We start from the raw sequence: 12,323 nt of genomic DNA on the forward strand, positions 1-12,323 counted from the left end.
GGACGCATGTCTCAGTTTTTCCAATGTAAACATCATCACCGCTAAAGAAGATGGCGCAGAAGGCTCCACAGTCGAAACGTTGTGCTTCTTTTCTTCTCTTTTCAGCATGGAGTAAACCTTTGCTTGATCCTTTGCAGCCTACGCATGCTGACACAGCTGCCTTTCTCTTAACGCGCCTCAATCATTATTCACCAAAACCATCAGCAGAATGTGTCGCCTTTGTGGTGATGTCACTCCTCTGCTTCACAAATGTCCTTAGTGACGGACCATTTCTTTCTGCCATTTTTCCGGAGCGGTTATTGATTGCTCCATCATTTCCCTCATACTTTCCATCCCTAGATTGAAAAAAAAAAACAGAAACAGGCTGACAGGACGACAATCAAATTGCAAAAACTCATCAAAGCACTCGATAGAGTATTTGAATCCACAAGTAGCTATGAGCAACTTTGTCCTGGCTTGCATGAAAGTCGGAAAATGTCAAAAAGAAAAAGATGGTGGCTTTTTCGTATCTGTTCTTTTATTTTTAGTTCGTTGGCTCTTCTGTCCATTGTCCTCCTGCCTGGCTCTTGACCTGTGACTGTCTGAACGCACACATTAGACTTTCAGGCGGGGGATTTGTCCTGAGCCTCTGTGAAAGACCCACCCACCCCCATAAATCACTGCTCTAGAAACACATGAATGCAAAACTAAACCACAGCTTAAAGAGGAGCTCCAACTCAGTGCCATACTAATGTAAACGAAGTAATACTAAGACATGTTCTTATGGATTTGTCTTACCTTGAGATATGTAATTGGATTTCAGGATTAACTTCCTCATTCAATGTACTGGTGATTCTTTGCCTGGTCAGTACCTGGGTGGGAGACCTCCAGCGAACAATTAAGCTTGCTGCTGGAAGTGGTGTTAAGAGACTCTTAGGATCTTCCAGAGGTGTCTGTCCAATAGCACTAGTTGCCTTAGAGCTGGCTCAAACATTGCTCAAGAGTCTACCTTTCACAGATGCGCAAAGATGAATGATGGGTGTGCACGCTTCAAGGAGCCTTCCAGCTGTAGGGACCGATTAGAGACGATCCGTAGCATGTGTTCGTTTCCATATACGCCCCGTGTCTCAACGGTAGGACAGAGTCAAATACTGCCTCGACACGTAACAGCGTTATATTAAACCGCAGGACTTGAGGGCTGTTTTGTTTGAATGTTCAAGGCATTGGTAAGAGCGTAGGTCAAGGGCCATTGGTGCATCTCCTGTAACTGGAGTAAAAATGCTATTCAAAGTGCAGTGACTAAAATCGTCGTCCACATGTCTCCGTTGTTGATTGCTTTCTGTCTAAGAACGTTCTGTTTTCATGTCCGAACGGGGAGATTTTATCATTCCAACTTGAAGCCACCCTTAAGTCCTCTGAGGTGTGTGTGTGTGTGCTTGCACGTATGGCGTAAAAGGTTTCTTAAACGGAGAGCGAACTTGAAAAAAGTTGCCTCAGCTGCCGCCGCCGCCTCGCACTCCCTGTTCGATTGTAGCAAGAAGGCAGCGGCCGCGGCGTTCGCTGTAGTCGTGCCCGATTGGTTAAGGTGACGGACTTGAAATCCGTTGGGGTCTCCCCGCGCAGGTTCAAATCCTGCCGACTACGGCGTCCTTTGCATTTGTTTGCGTGCGTGCGTGTAAAAGGACCAGCGCCGTTTCGTTTTCGCTGGGACCTTTAACACTCTAAATCGCCTGGACCCGCAGCCTGTGAAATCGGTTCTTCAGCACCCACGAAGGACGCTTTGCCGCTGGACACAGATACCGATGCTTTTCTGCAACGAGCTTTCCAGCTGAATTTTCTCGGCAGCTCCGTACTGAACCTGTTCTCCATTGCAACATAGCGGAGGCTCATCACGTCTATAGCAAGGCTGTGTAGGACCGCATACGCCACAGTGACTTGTACACAGACCACATGAAAGGCAAGCGAAATACACTTTTAAAATTCCAAAGAATCACAAGGTCAGAGGAACAGCGATGACCTGAACAGATCTGTTACAGAAGTCTAGGTTGACCTATTTAGAGCTGTAATTGCATTTTTGTTTAATAGAAGATCAAATCTACTCGCATGTACCAGCACCTTACAGTTTATTGATGTTAATTCTGTTTAAGTAATAAGATTGCTAACGATGTTGGACTTAAGCCGGTGTTTTTTAGAACAAATTGCTTACACTTCTGTAAGGAATACGCAGTACGTGCCTTTGTCAGTCATTGCTCACCATACCTGTAACTTTCTTATCTAACTCACTTCCTCAAATGGTGAAGGTCCACAAACATAAATGAAAAAAAAAAACCCTTGTTGTAGATGAGGTGCACAAAAAAGCAGCCCCTGATAGTGTATAACACATTTGTACTATTGCAGAGACACATGTAACATGTATATATATATACTGTATATATATATGAAACAGAAATAGAAACAGAAACAGGAATCGCTTACTCACCTGGAGAATCTCTGTAGGAATATCTAGCATTTATCAATGGAAATAAAAGCTGCTTTAATACAGTGCATGTTCAAACTCAAACCCTCAGCTGCTGTTCTTGTTTGTTTTGGGTCAAATTGCAACTGAGCATCGCATGAGCCGTTACGTACCCTTATCTGTTAGGGAATTTCAAGGGAGGAGTTAGGTCAGAATGGGTAGGCTGCAAAACAACAAGTAAAGATTTATTCCAAGATGAAACGTTGTGGCGGTTTTCTTATCTTTTCAGCATGGACTAAACTTTTACGTGTTCCTTATATGCTATATATGTATATATTAGCACCAATGTCGTTCTTAAAAACTAACATGAAATTGTCAGGGACATTCAGCTATATACAAAGACGAGACAGACAAAGTAATAATTCTGTATTAACGTGGCCTACATATTGACGCAATGATCGAACTAACTGACATGTTCTGATTCAGATCCCCTGCAGTTCATGCCAATTAGAACAATAGGAATGCTGAGTCCTCCCCACCCTACTGAGCACAAATTCAGCTGCTCTCCAGTTCTGTTCTGCATGTTTTTTCATTGCAATTGAGCTCGGAACTGGAGATGATCTCCATACAGTTCTGTGTTCACTAGCCCACACTTGCGTGCTAATTTACGGGTTGTGGCAAATGCTTTTCTATAGTTCATATACATGACGGCAACCTGTTACCGAGGAACCTGAGAGGTTTAAAAGCCTCGCAAGCCAGGTAGGACTCAAACCTACAATCTTCTGATCCGAAGTCAGACGCGTTATCCATTACGCCACTGGCCCATAGAACATGCGCTTGAACTCCACCACAGAGAGCTCTACACTGCTACTAGTAGTACACTTCCCCATCTAAAGCTGATTGCAGCTGTCAATCATTTCGCAGCCACCCCCCCTCTTCATCTTCTCTCTGCCTTAAGCGTCTCCGCCACTCTCTCTTGACATTTCATGTCAGCATGTCAGAAGTCCGAGTGACGTTTTTAATGGCTGAGTGAGGGCACGATGCTGAAGCAGAGAGGCCACTTCAGCCAGAGAGACTTGTGCTAGGTGAGATCTGAAAAACGGACTCGCAACAGAAACAGACCAAAAAAGTATCGGTGAGATCAAAAGGCAAATGCAACATCCAGCAGAGGGCGTCTAAAGATTAGGGAACGGGCGACTGAAATCCATATGAGGCAAACTTTCCGGCTGTGTACTGCAGCTGGCCTCGTTGGCGTAGTTGGTAGCGCGTCAGTTTCATCGTCTGAAGGTCCTGAGTTTGATCCTCACACGGGGCAGGGCTGCTTCCTCTCTTGCTCTTTTCAAACACTTGCGGCAACTGTTCGCTCATAACCACGTCTGGAATGCGTGACCTTTACACGGGGGAGAAGCAACGCCGCATCCCTTTTCTAAAGAACATTCACATTCAGAAATAAGTCAAGAAATTTGCCATTACTTTAGCTCGCGCTGCTGTCAGCCTGCCCATGTTGCCAAAGAAAGATTCACTCGGCGTCAACATGACAGAACAGCGATCACTTGAAAACACTGTTCCACACTCCGTAAGCAAGAACTTCAGTGTTTGCAGTCACCCGATATGCCGATAGTCAAAGGAGCACAAAACACGAAGCGTCAAAGACAAGATGAGTTGATGGAAAGAGCGTTGAATTGATGAGCACAAAAGTTCAGCTCGTACAATAGGCAACGAAGGTCCCGGCGTCATCATCGCACTTGAAAGGACTGCCTTGCAGACTAAGGGCAGTGGGAGGTTGCTGTTTTGAGATGGAGGCATTGGGATGGTGGGCCGAGATCTATTCTTCTTAAGGAATTCTTCATCGTGAAAGATCGGTCCACAGGTCATCCAAAGAACTTACAAATTTTTGGGACTCAGGGAATCACGTGCTTCCGGAAGGGAGTGAAGTGCTCAAACACATGACATGCCCCCTTGATCTCACATGCACAATTCTGCTGCAACATGCACAGCTACCGTCCACACCAGGCAGTGGGGCTTCAGCAGAATTTGCAACGCCACCTGCAATTACATATCCAGCTGCACACATATACATGGCCCCTCTGTCCTTTTCAGGATCTCAAAAAAAAGCATAGCGTGGTTTTCCTGCAACCTGATTGACCGCATCTCCCTCAGAATGTGCCCCGTTGCATTCATTGGTGAAGCAGGACGGAGGCTAACGGGCATGCCAGAACAGTTAGGCTCAGCGATCTCTCCAAAATATTGTGGTTGTAGTGGAAGAAATATGGTTTAAATTGTACCTTGGTATTTCAAACTCTCTCTAGAATGTTATCCATTTCTATTTTATTTTGACAGGAACTGGCTAATGACACTGGATGAAAAGAGAAGAAAGAAAACACAACGTTTCGGCCGTGGAGCCTTCTTCAGGTGTGAGGGCTCCACGGCTGAAATGTTGTGTTTTCTTTCTTCTCTTTTAAGCATGGAATAGACCTATTACTTGTTCCTTTGCAGCCTACGCATGCTGACACAGCTCCCCACCTGAACTGCTAATGATGCCTGGTAGTTTGTGGTACTTGGGTATTGTCTTATGTTTGCTCAAACTGCATATGTGTGATTGCATATTTTTGGGAATTTTCATATGTCAATATTTAATTCACTGACATTCCTGTATGCTTGGAAGAAAGGTAGATTGGATTTGGCACAGGACGCCTGCCCATATTTGTTGATCATTGTTGGGCTGGAAAAACAATGATAAAAAGTGTATGAAAAAAGCTCTCTCCAATATTTCCCTTCTCTTCGCCATGGTTACACTGCCCGTTCTTTCCGTCTTTTGTCCTTCTACAAAGATTCCAGGGCTCTTTTTCCACCATAATATCAGAATTTGTTTTTTTCTCTTTTAAAGGCTGTAGGTGGGGTGTGATGGACTGTACCACTATCATAGAAGATTTTTTCAGGACACATCGCAGTTCCATAGTAGAATTTATCAATAGTAGAATTCCATAGGACATTATTTACCAACGTATTACCCAGTGTGAGACTCTGCCAGTAAACCTCAGAGCATTGAGTTCTCCACTGATAAAGATGGCTGTCTGAAGTCATGAAATCCACTGCTGGGATGCCTGAGAGACAGTAATTGAATCTTGGCTGGAATTAGGCTTTCTATTAGTGTTGATCTTTGGGAATTATGTGGTAAAAAGGGAAAACTCCTTTACTTTAGTCACTTTGAATGTTCAAATGTACAGAACCTGTAAAACTAAGCAATGAAAAAAATCCATCACCACTCTCATGATAGCATAACTCATAGTCTCTGCTGTTGTGTAACAATACACACTTTCAATTTTCTTATCGCCTGTCTCCAGAGAGAATGTTGTTAGTGCTGATGACCTTGAATTAGACCTTGTTGACTCTGTAAAACAATCTTCCTCTGCTTAGATTTTCACTCAGATTGATTTTGTTCTCAGATTATTCCTGGCAGGACTGAGTTTCTAGGAAATGAAAAGTGAAAGAAAAAGTACAGAAGATCAGCCCTTGAATATACAACATTGTGCAGTGAGATTGTTAAATGTATTAGCTGCTATCCTGTGCTAGAGCCTGTCGTGGTAAGCAGTGGATGACAGGATCTAGCACAGATACTAATGAAACACTGTTAATGAAAGATAAAACACTTGAGTCTTATTTTAGTTTTCCATTTCCCTTTCATTTGTGATGTACTGTACAACAGGCCACAGAACATGCACAAAAACAGATATGCACACATTCACACCAGGCAATGACAGTCTGCCCAGTCAGAATCTGAGCTGAGGTATCAGAATTCTGAATTCCCTGAATTCTGTCATGGATCATCCACAATAAGGGCAATGTTTGAACACGAGGATCCCCAGGAGAGAGCCTAGTAACATAAATCTTGGAGCAAAAGCAGATGATTAACTTCATAGTTTGTGTGGTTGAGCCAAAGTTGAGCATGAGGATATGTGAGTCACCATTCTTAGAAATGGATCCAACTTCAGACAGGCGTCAAAAGTAAGAGTATACAGTGCTGGGGCAATGACACTTCAATGATCAGAAGGATAACAAGAGTTTTAATGCATTGAAATTGATTTTCTGGTGATGCACACTGTCATGGAACTATTAATTTTTTAAGGATCACTTACTGACGTCAGACAGCTGCCAATTCTCCAGACTGGAAGGATGAACAGTTTATCCCCCTAGGTACCATATTTCCATATTTCGAAGCATTGGAATAATACATGTCATACAGCAACATAAAAACAGGAAGACAAGTATCACAGCCCCTATAATCGGTGTTAGTAACTTAAAAGAAAAACATTCCCCCTGGCCCAAACAGTGATTCTAACCAGGAGAGAAAAGCCGGTGTATCTTTTATGCCTCTCTCTTTATTCACCTTGTCTTTTAGTTCTTTCAAATGCTGAATAGCGAGCGTAAGATTTCCGTAATCATAGTCATTAGCTGGAATATATGTACAACAGGAGTCTCCTACTAAAGCATAGACTCCTCCAGATGCTGCATTTTGAAGGTCCAGCACGAACCTGTTCTGAAGTGCCATTAATCTAACTCCCCTTAATTCTTGTTTGATAGCGTCTAAGCCTTCTAACGTGATATTAATAAAAGAGTACATTTCATAAAAAGTCGCATGGGTGAGGCTGTAGAATGAGGCATTAAAGCACATATATAACAAGATGCATTAAATTTCTTTAACTTTACAGTATGATTTATAAATTTATACCACAAATTACTCATATCCCCCTCATTATCAGTTTCATTCAGCCAGTTTGTATACAAAGAGGCTTCGTGTTTAGATTCTTCCTCTTTTGGGGTGGTGACAGGCTTCTACATAAAAAGGAAAAGGGCTGTGCACATCAGTCCCAAGCAGGTTATCCCCATCTGTCCTTGTGGAGACATCACTCCTGCGCTTTGCTCAGTTCGTTTGTGACCTTTTTACAGTGGGAAGCATGAATCCAGGGCACCATTTCTGTGACCTTCACAGCAGTGGCAGTGGTCAGCAGCACCTGGTACAGCCCCCTCCACCTGAGTGAACACCATTTCTTTTTCCTGAAGTCTTTCACCAGAATCCAGTCTCCTTATTCACTCATTAGTTCTTACAGCACAGGTAAATCCCTGTGGGCTGGAGCCCAGCATAATCTTAGGCTTTTTTGGTCAACATTGGTCAACAGATTGGTCAACAACTGGGTAATAACTCTTAGAAAAATCTACACATTGTTCCCCTGCCTCAGCTGTGACGTTTTGCAGAACAATTCTAGCTGAAGTTGTAAAATTTCTCTTTGTTCCGTTCCTGCAAAACATCTTATTATGAACAAACAAACCACAATAATCATTTGCATCTAGGGGAATCACTCCCAAGGGTAACCCCCCTTAAAGCTATATTGTTCTACCCATCAGGTTCTGCCACTAGATAAGAGAACCTTTCCCATGAAATCATTTTTTGACCTTGAATTAGACCTTGTTGACTCTGTAAAACAATCTTCCTCTGCTTAGATTTTCACTCAGATTGATTTTGTTCTCAGATTATTCCTGGCAGGACTGAGTTTCTAGGAAATGAAAAGTGAAAGAAAAAGTACAGAAGATCAGCCCTTGAATATACAACATTGTGCAGTGAGATTGTTAAATGTATTAGCTGCTATCCTGTGCTAGAGCCTGTCGTGGTAAGCAGTGGATGACAGGATCTAGCACAGATACTAATGAAACACTGTTAATGAAAGATAAAACACTTGAGTCTTATTTTAGTTTTCCATTTCCCTTTCATTTGTGATGTACTGTACAACAGGCCACAGAACATGCACAAAAACAGATATGCACACATTCACACCAGGCAATGACAGTCTGCCCAGTCAGAATCTGAGCTGAGGTATCAGAATTCTGAATTCCCTGAATTCTGTCATGGATCATCCACAATAAGGGCAATGTTTGAACACGAGGATCCCCAGGAGAGAGCCTAGTAACATAAATCTTGGAGCAAAAGCAGATGATTAACTTCATAGTTTGTGTGGTTGAGCCAAAGTTGAGCATGAGGATATGTGAGTCACCATTCTTAGAAATGGATCCAACTTCAGACAGGCGTCAAAAGTAAGAGTATACAGTGCTGGGGCAATGACACTTCAATGATCAGAAGGATAACAAGAGTTTTAATGCATTGAAATTGATTTTCTGGTGATGCACACTGTCATGGAACTATTAATTTTTTAAGGATCACTTACTGACGTCAGACAGCTGCCAATTCTCCAGACTGGAAGGATGAACAGTTTATCCCCCTAGGTACCATATTTCCATATTTCGAAGCATTGGAATAATACATGTCATACAGCAACATAAAAACAGGAAGACAAGTATCACAGCCCCTATAATCGGTGTTAGTAACTTAAAAGAAAAACATTCCCCCTGGCCCAAACAGTGATTCTAACCAGGAGAGAAAAGCCGGTGTATCTTTTATGCCTCTCTCTTTATTCACCTTGTCTTTTAGTTCTTTCAAATGCTGAATAGCGAGCGTAAGATTTCCGTAATCATAGTCATTAGCTGGAATATATGTACAACAGGAGTCTCCTACTAAAGCATAGACTCCTCCAGATGCTGCATTTTGAAGGTCCAGCACGAACCTGTTCTGAAGTGCCATTAATCTAACTCCCCTTAATTCTTGTTTGATAGCGTCTAAGCCTTCTAACGTGATATTAATAAAAGAGTACATTTCATAAAAAGTCGCATGGGTGAGGCTGTAGAATGAGGCATTAAAGCACATATATAACAAGATGCATTACATTTCTTTAACTTTACAGTATGATTTATAAATTTATACCACAAATTACTCATATCCCCCTCATTATCAGTTTCATTCAGCCAGTTTGTATACAAAGAGGCTTCGTGTTTAGATTCTTCCTCTTTTGGGGTGGTGACAGGCTTCTACATAAAAAGGAAAAGGGCTGTGCACATCAGTCCCAAGCAGGTTATCCCCATCTGTCCTTGTGGAGACATCACTCCTGCGCTTTGCTCAGTTCGTTTGTGACCTTTTTACAGTGGGAAGCATGAATCCAGGGCACCATTTCTGTGACCTTCACAGCAGTGGCAGTGGTCAGCAGCACCTGGTACAGCCCCCTCCACCTGAGTGAACACCATTTCTTTTTCCTGAAGTCTTTCACCAGAATCCAGTCTCCTTATTCACTCATTAGTTCTTACAGCACAGGTAAATCCCTGTGGGCTGGAGCCCAGCATAATCTTAGGCTTTTTTGGTCAACATTGGTCAACAGATTGGTCAACAACTGGGTAATAACTCTTAGAAAAATCTACACATTGTTCCCCTGCCTCAGCTGTGACGTTTTGCAGAACAATTCTAGCTGAAGTTGTAAAATTTCTCTTTGTTCCGTTCCTGCAAAACATCTTATTATGAACAAACAAACCACAATAATCATTTGCATCTAGGGGAATCACTCCCAAGGGTAACCCCCCTTAAAGCTATATTGTTCTACCCATCAGGTTCTGCCACTAGATAAGAGAACCTTTCCCATGAAATCATTTTTTGACCTTCATGATCCCTTCAGGGCGTACAATTAGCACAGAAGCAGCAGCTTTAGTCCACATGTTTTTCAAACAGGATATTAACGATATGATCATAACGAATAATACCAGACCCACAAATATGTATTGAACCAGAGACCCTCTCAATGTTCCTAGCACAGACTGTAGCCATGCACCAATGCCCCAATCGTCTGGATTATAATTATGATATATATTTTTCTTCATCATAGTGCTTTGCTAAGTCCTAGCAACCTACAATACTACAATAGAGAATTAGCAAATTCAACAATCCATTCGTCCAGCTAAATTCGTCCCCCCAGGAAGTTTCATTGATTGGCCCGTGATGATATCAAACAGGCTGTTACACAGTTCTGTTTGATCCAGCCCGCATCCCATGGTGTTCCTTCAGTCTGATGTCTAGTCGATCTTTCAGAGATCTGTTCCTTCATTCCACTGTTCCAGCAGACTGAGGGTGATCTCAGTCCATCTCACTCCGAACAATGCAGCCACAGCCTGACACACCTTCCCTGTGAAGTGTGTTCCTTGATCATAATACAAGGGGCAGGGCAGTGCCCACCGAGGGCTTATCTCTGTTATCAAGTGTTTGGTAGACACAGAGGCAGTGGCAGCAACCCACCGGGAAAACAGATTATAAGAGCCCAGGTTTCCCTTTACAATTTTCAATTTCCCAGGTTTGAAAGGTTCCTCAGGAGCAGGCCTTTTGAGCTGTTGCACCCGCACCTGAACTGTAGTTGAGTTCCTTTGATAAACATTACATCCACATTAGATACCACATAAGTGGTTACTGCTTCAAACCCAGTTCTCACCCAGTTTTGGGTAACCGGCACACCATTTGACTCCCACCTGGGTGTCCAACAGAGTGCATTTGTCGGGCTATAAAGGGCATTAGGCTGTGAGGGCATGCAGGGCGTCTGGTGTGCTGTCAGCTCCACACCCCATCATCCTGCAGCCCCATAATCTTTTCTAACCATGTCCATTTCTCTGCTTCACAGAGGTCTCAGACTACTGTTCTACAAGTATTGCTCACCTGACAGTTGCATCTGCAAAGTTGTTCCCTCGAGTTACTGGAAACATTTCTTTATTATGTGATTTACACATTACCACAGCTACTTCAGTCAGTAGCTGCAAAGCTTCTAATAGTTCAGAGATAAACCCAGCATTCTTAACTGGAGTCCCTGCCGTGTTGAGAAAATCCCTATTCCTCCACCACCATCCAAAATTGTGGCATGCACCAAATGTATATATAGAGTCTATATACATATGCAGCCATTCAAAACAAGCGGGGTATGCTGCGGTATAACACGGTGGGAGTGTCGCAGTATACCGCATCATACCGGACGCAAATTAGATTATGTTAATAGTATCCGGAATCACCTTGTAAAATCGCCAGGTGGAGCTAATAAAGGTTAACCTCTCCTGTACAGCATTTGAGCTGTCACCAGAAAACGTCAGTTTTGAATCCTGATCACTGCTGAGGGACAATCTTTATTCAATTAAGAATTTAAGGTGTATACTCTTTAGACTTTTAAATTTAAACAGTGTATTACAGCATGTTAATCATTAAACATTAAAAAGGCGGTATATTTTATAAAAGCAAGATTGTTCTGTTGGACAAAAGTACACAACCTACCACCTTTATCATAAATATTTTAAATATGCAGGAATATTTTATGCATCAAAGTCTTTACTGAAGATATTACTAAGAGTATTAATAATGAATGACCTTGGACAAGCTGTAAGCTCAAAGTATTACCCTGGTCCACATTCTTTGTAACCGTCTTTGTAAACGAAAAGAGTTTATTTTTTCATTGACAAAAAGTAACACCACAGCATTTAGTTGATCCGATCACGCAAGCCCAGGCCGCCTTCAAGGCCTCTGCCCTGCCGGTCGTGGTTGGCAATACACCTGGCCTTACAAACGAGCCAGTGGGGCCCGTTCAGCTCCGGGCTCATCGCCTGCGGCTCACGGCTTGCGAGCGTGCCCAATCCGTGCGATAACTCGGAAAACACCCGGCCACACTGTGCCGGAAACGACGCACTCTGGGAAGCCGCTATGCAGGCAAGGTCCCAAGATCCCCTGCGGCCGGACACTTCCCGCCCCCCAAAGAAAAGCACGCCAATCAGACGGCCGGAGACCGAGGACTCGCGGAGCAGACGACCACAATCACCATTACAAGAGCGATTGCGAACGTGCTTGTTTTCTCTCTTTGACCAACCCAGCTGCGACCCACCCGAAGGCAGGGAAGCACAAAAATTGCATGGAACTCATTCATGCTCCTCTCCACGGAAATCTTTAGTAAAAGGCGAAAGATTTGTACGAGATGAAAAGAAACCAGAGTGC

General features: G+C 43.0%; 3 non-coding genes across 3 annotated transcripts; 1 reads left to right on the forward strand and 2 right to left on the reverse strand.

Annotated features, from left to right (window-relative positions):
* The first annotated feature begins 1,541 nt into the window (after nucleotides 1-1,541).
* On the forward strand, nucleotides 1,542-1,623 carry trnas-uga (transfer RNA serine (anticodon UGA)). Its single transcript has one exon. It is a non-coding gene; the product is annotated as a tRNA-Ser (tRNA).
* A 1,562-nt stretch (nucleotides 1,624-3,185) lies between these two features.
* Nucleotides 3,186-3,258, reverse strand: trnar-ucg (transfer RNA arginine (anticodon UCG)). Its single transcript has one exon. It is a non-coding gene; the product is annotated as a tRNA-Arg (tRNA).
* Nucleotides 3,259-12,209: 8,951 nt separating this feature from the next.
* Nucleotides 12,210-12,323, reverse strand: LOC138230259 (U5 spliceosomal RNA). Its single transcript, XR_011186289.1, has one exon. It is a non-coding gene; the product is annotated as a U5 spliceosomal RNA (small nuclear RNA).

This window comes from Lepisosteus oculatus, unplaced genomic scaffold (assembly GCF_040954835.1).
Source record: "Lepisosteus oculatus isolate fLepOcu1 unplaced genomic scaffold, fLepOcu1.hap2 HAP2_SCAFFOLD_48, whole genome shotgun sequence".
Lineage (NCBI taxonomy): Eukaryota > Metazoa > Chordata > Actinopteri > Semionotiformes > Lepisosteidae > Lepisosteus > Lepisosteus oculatus.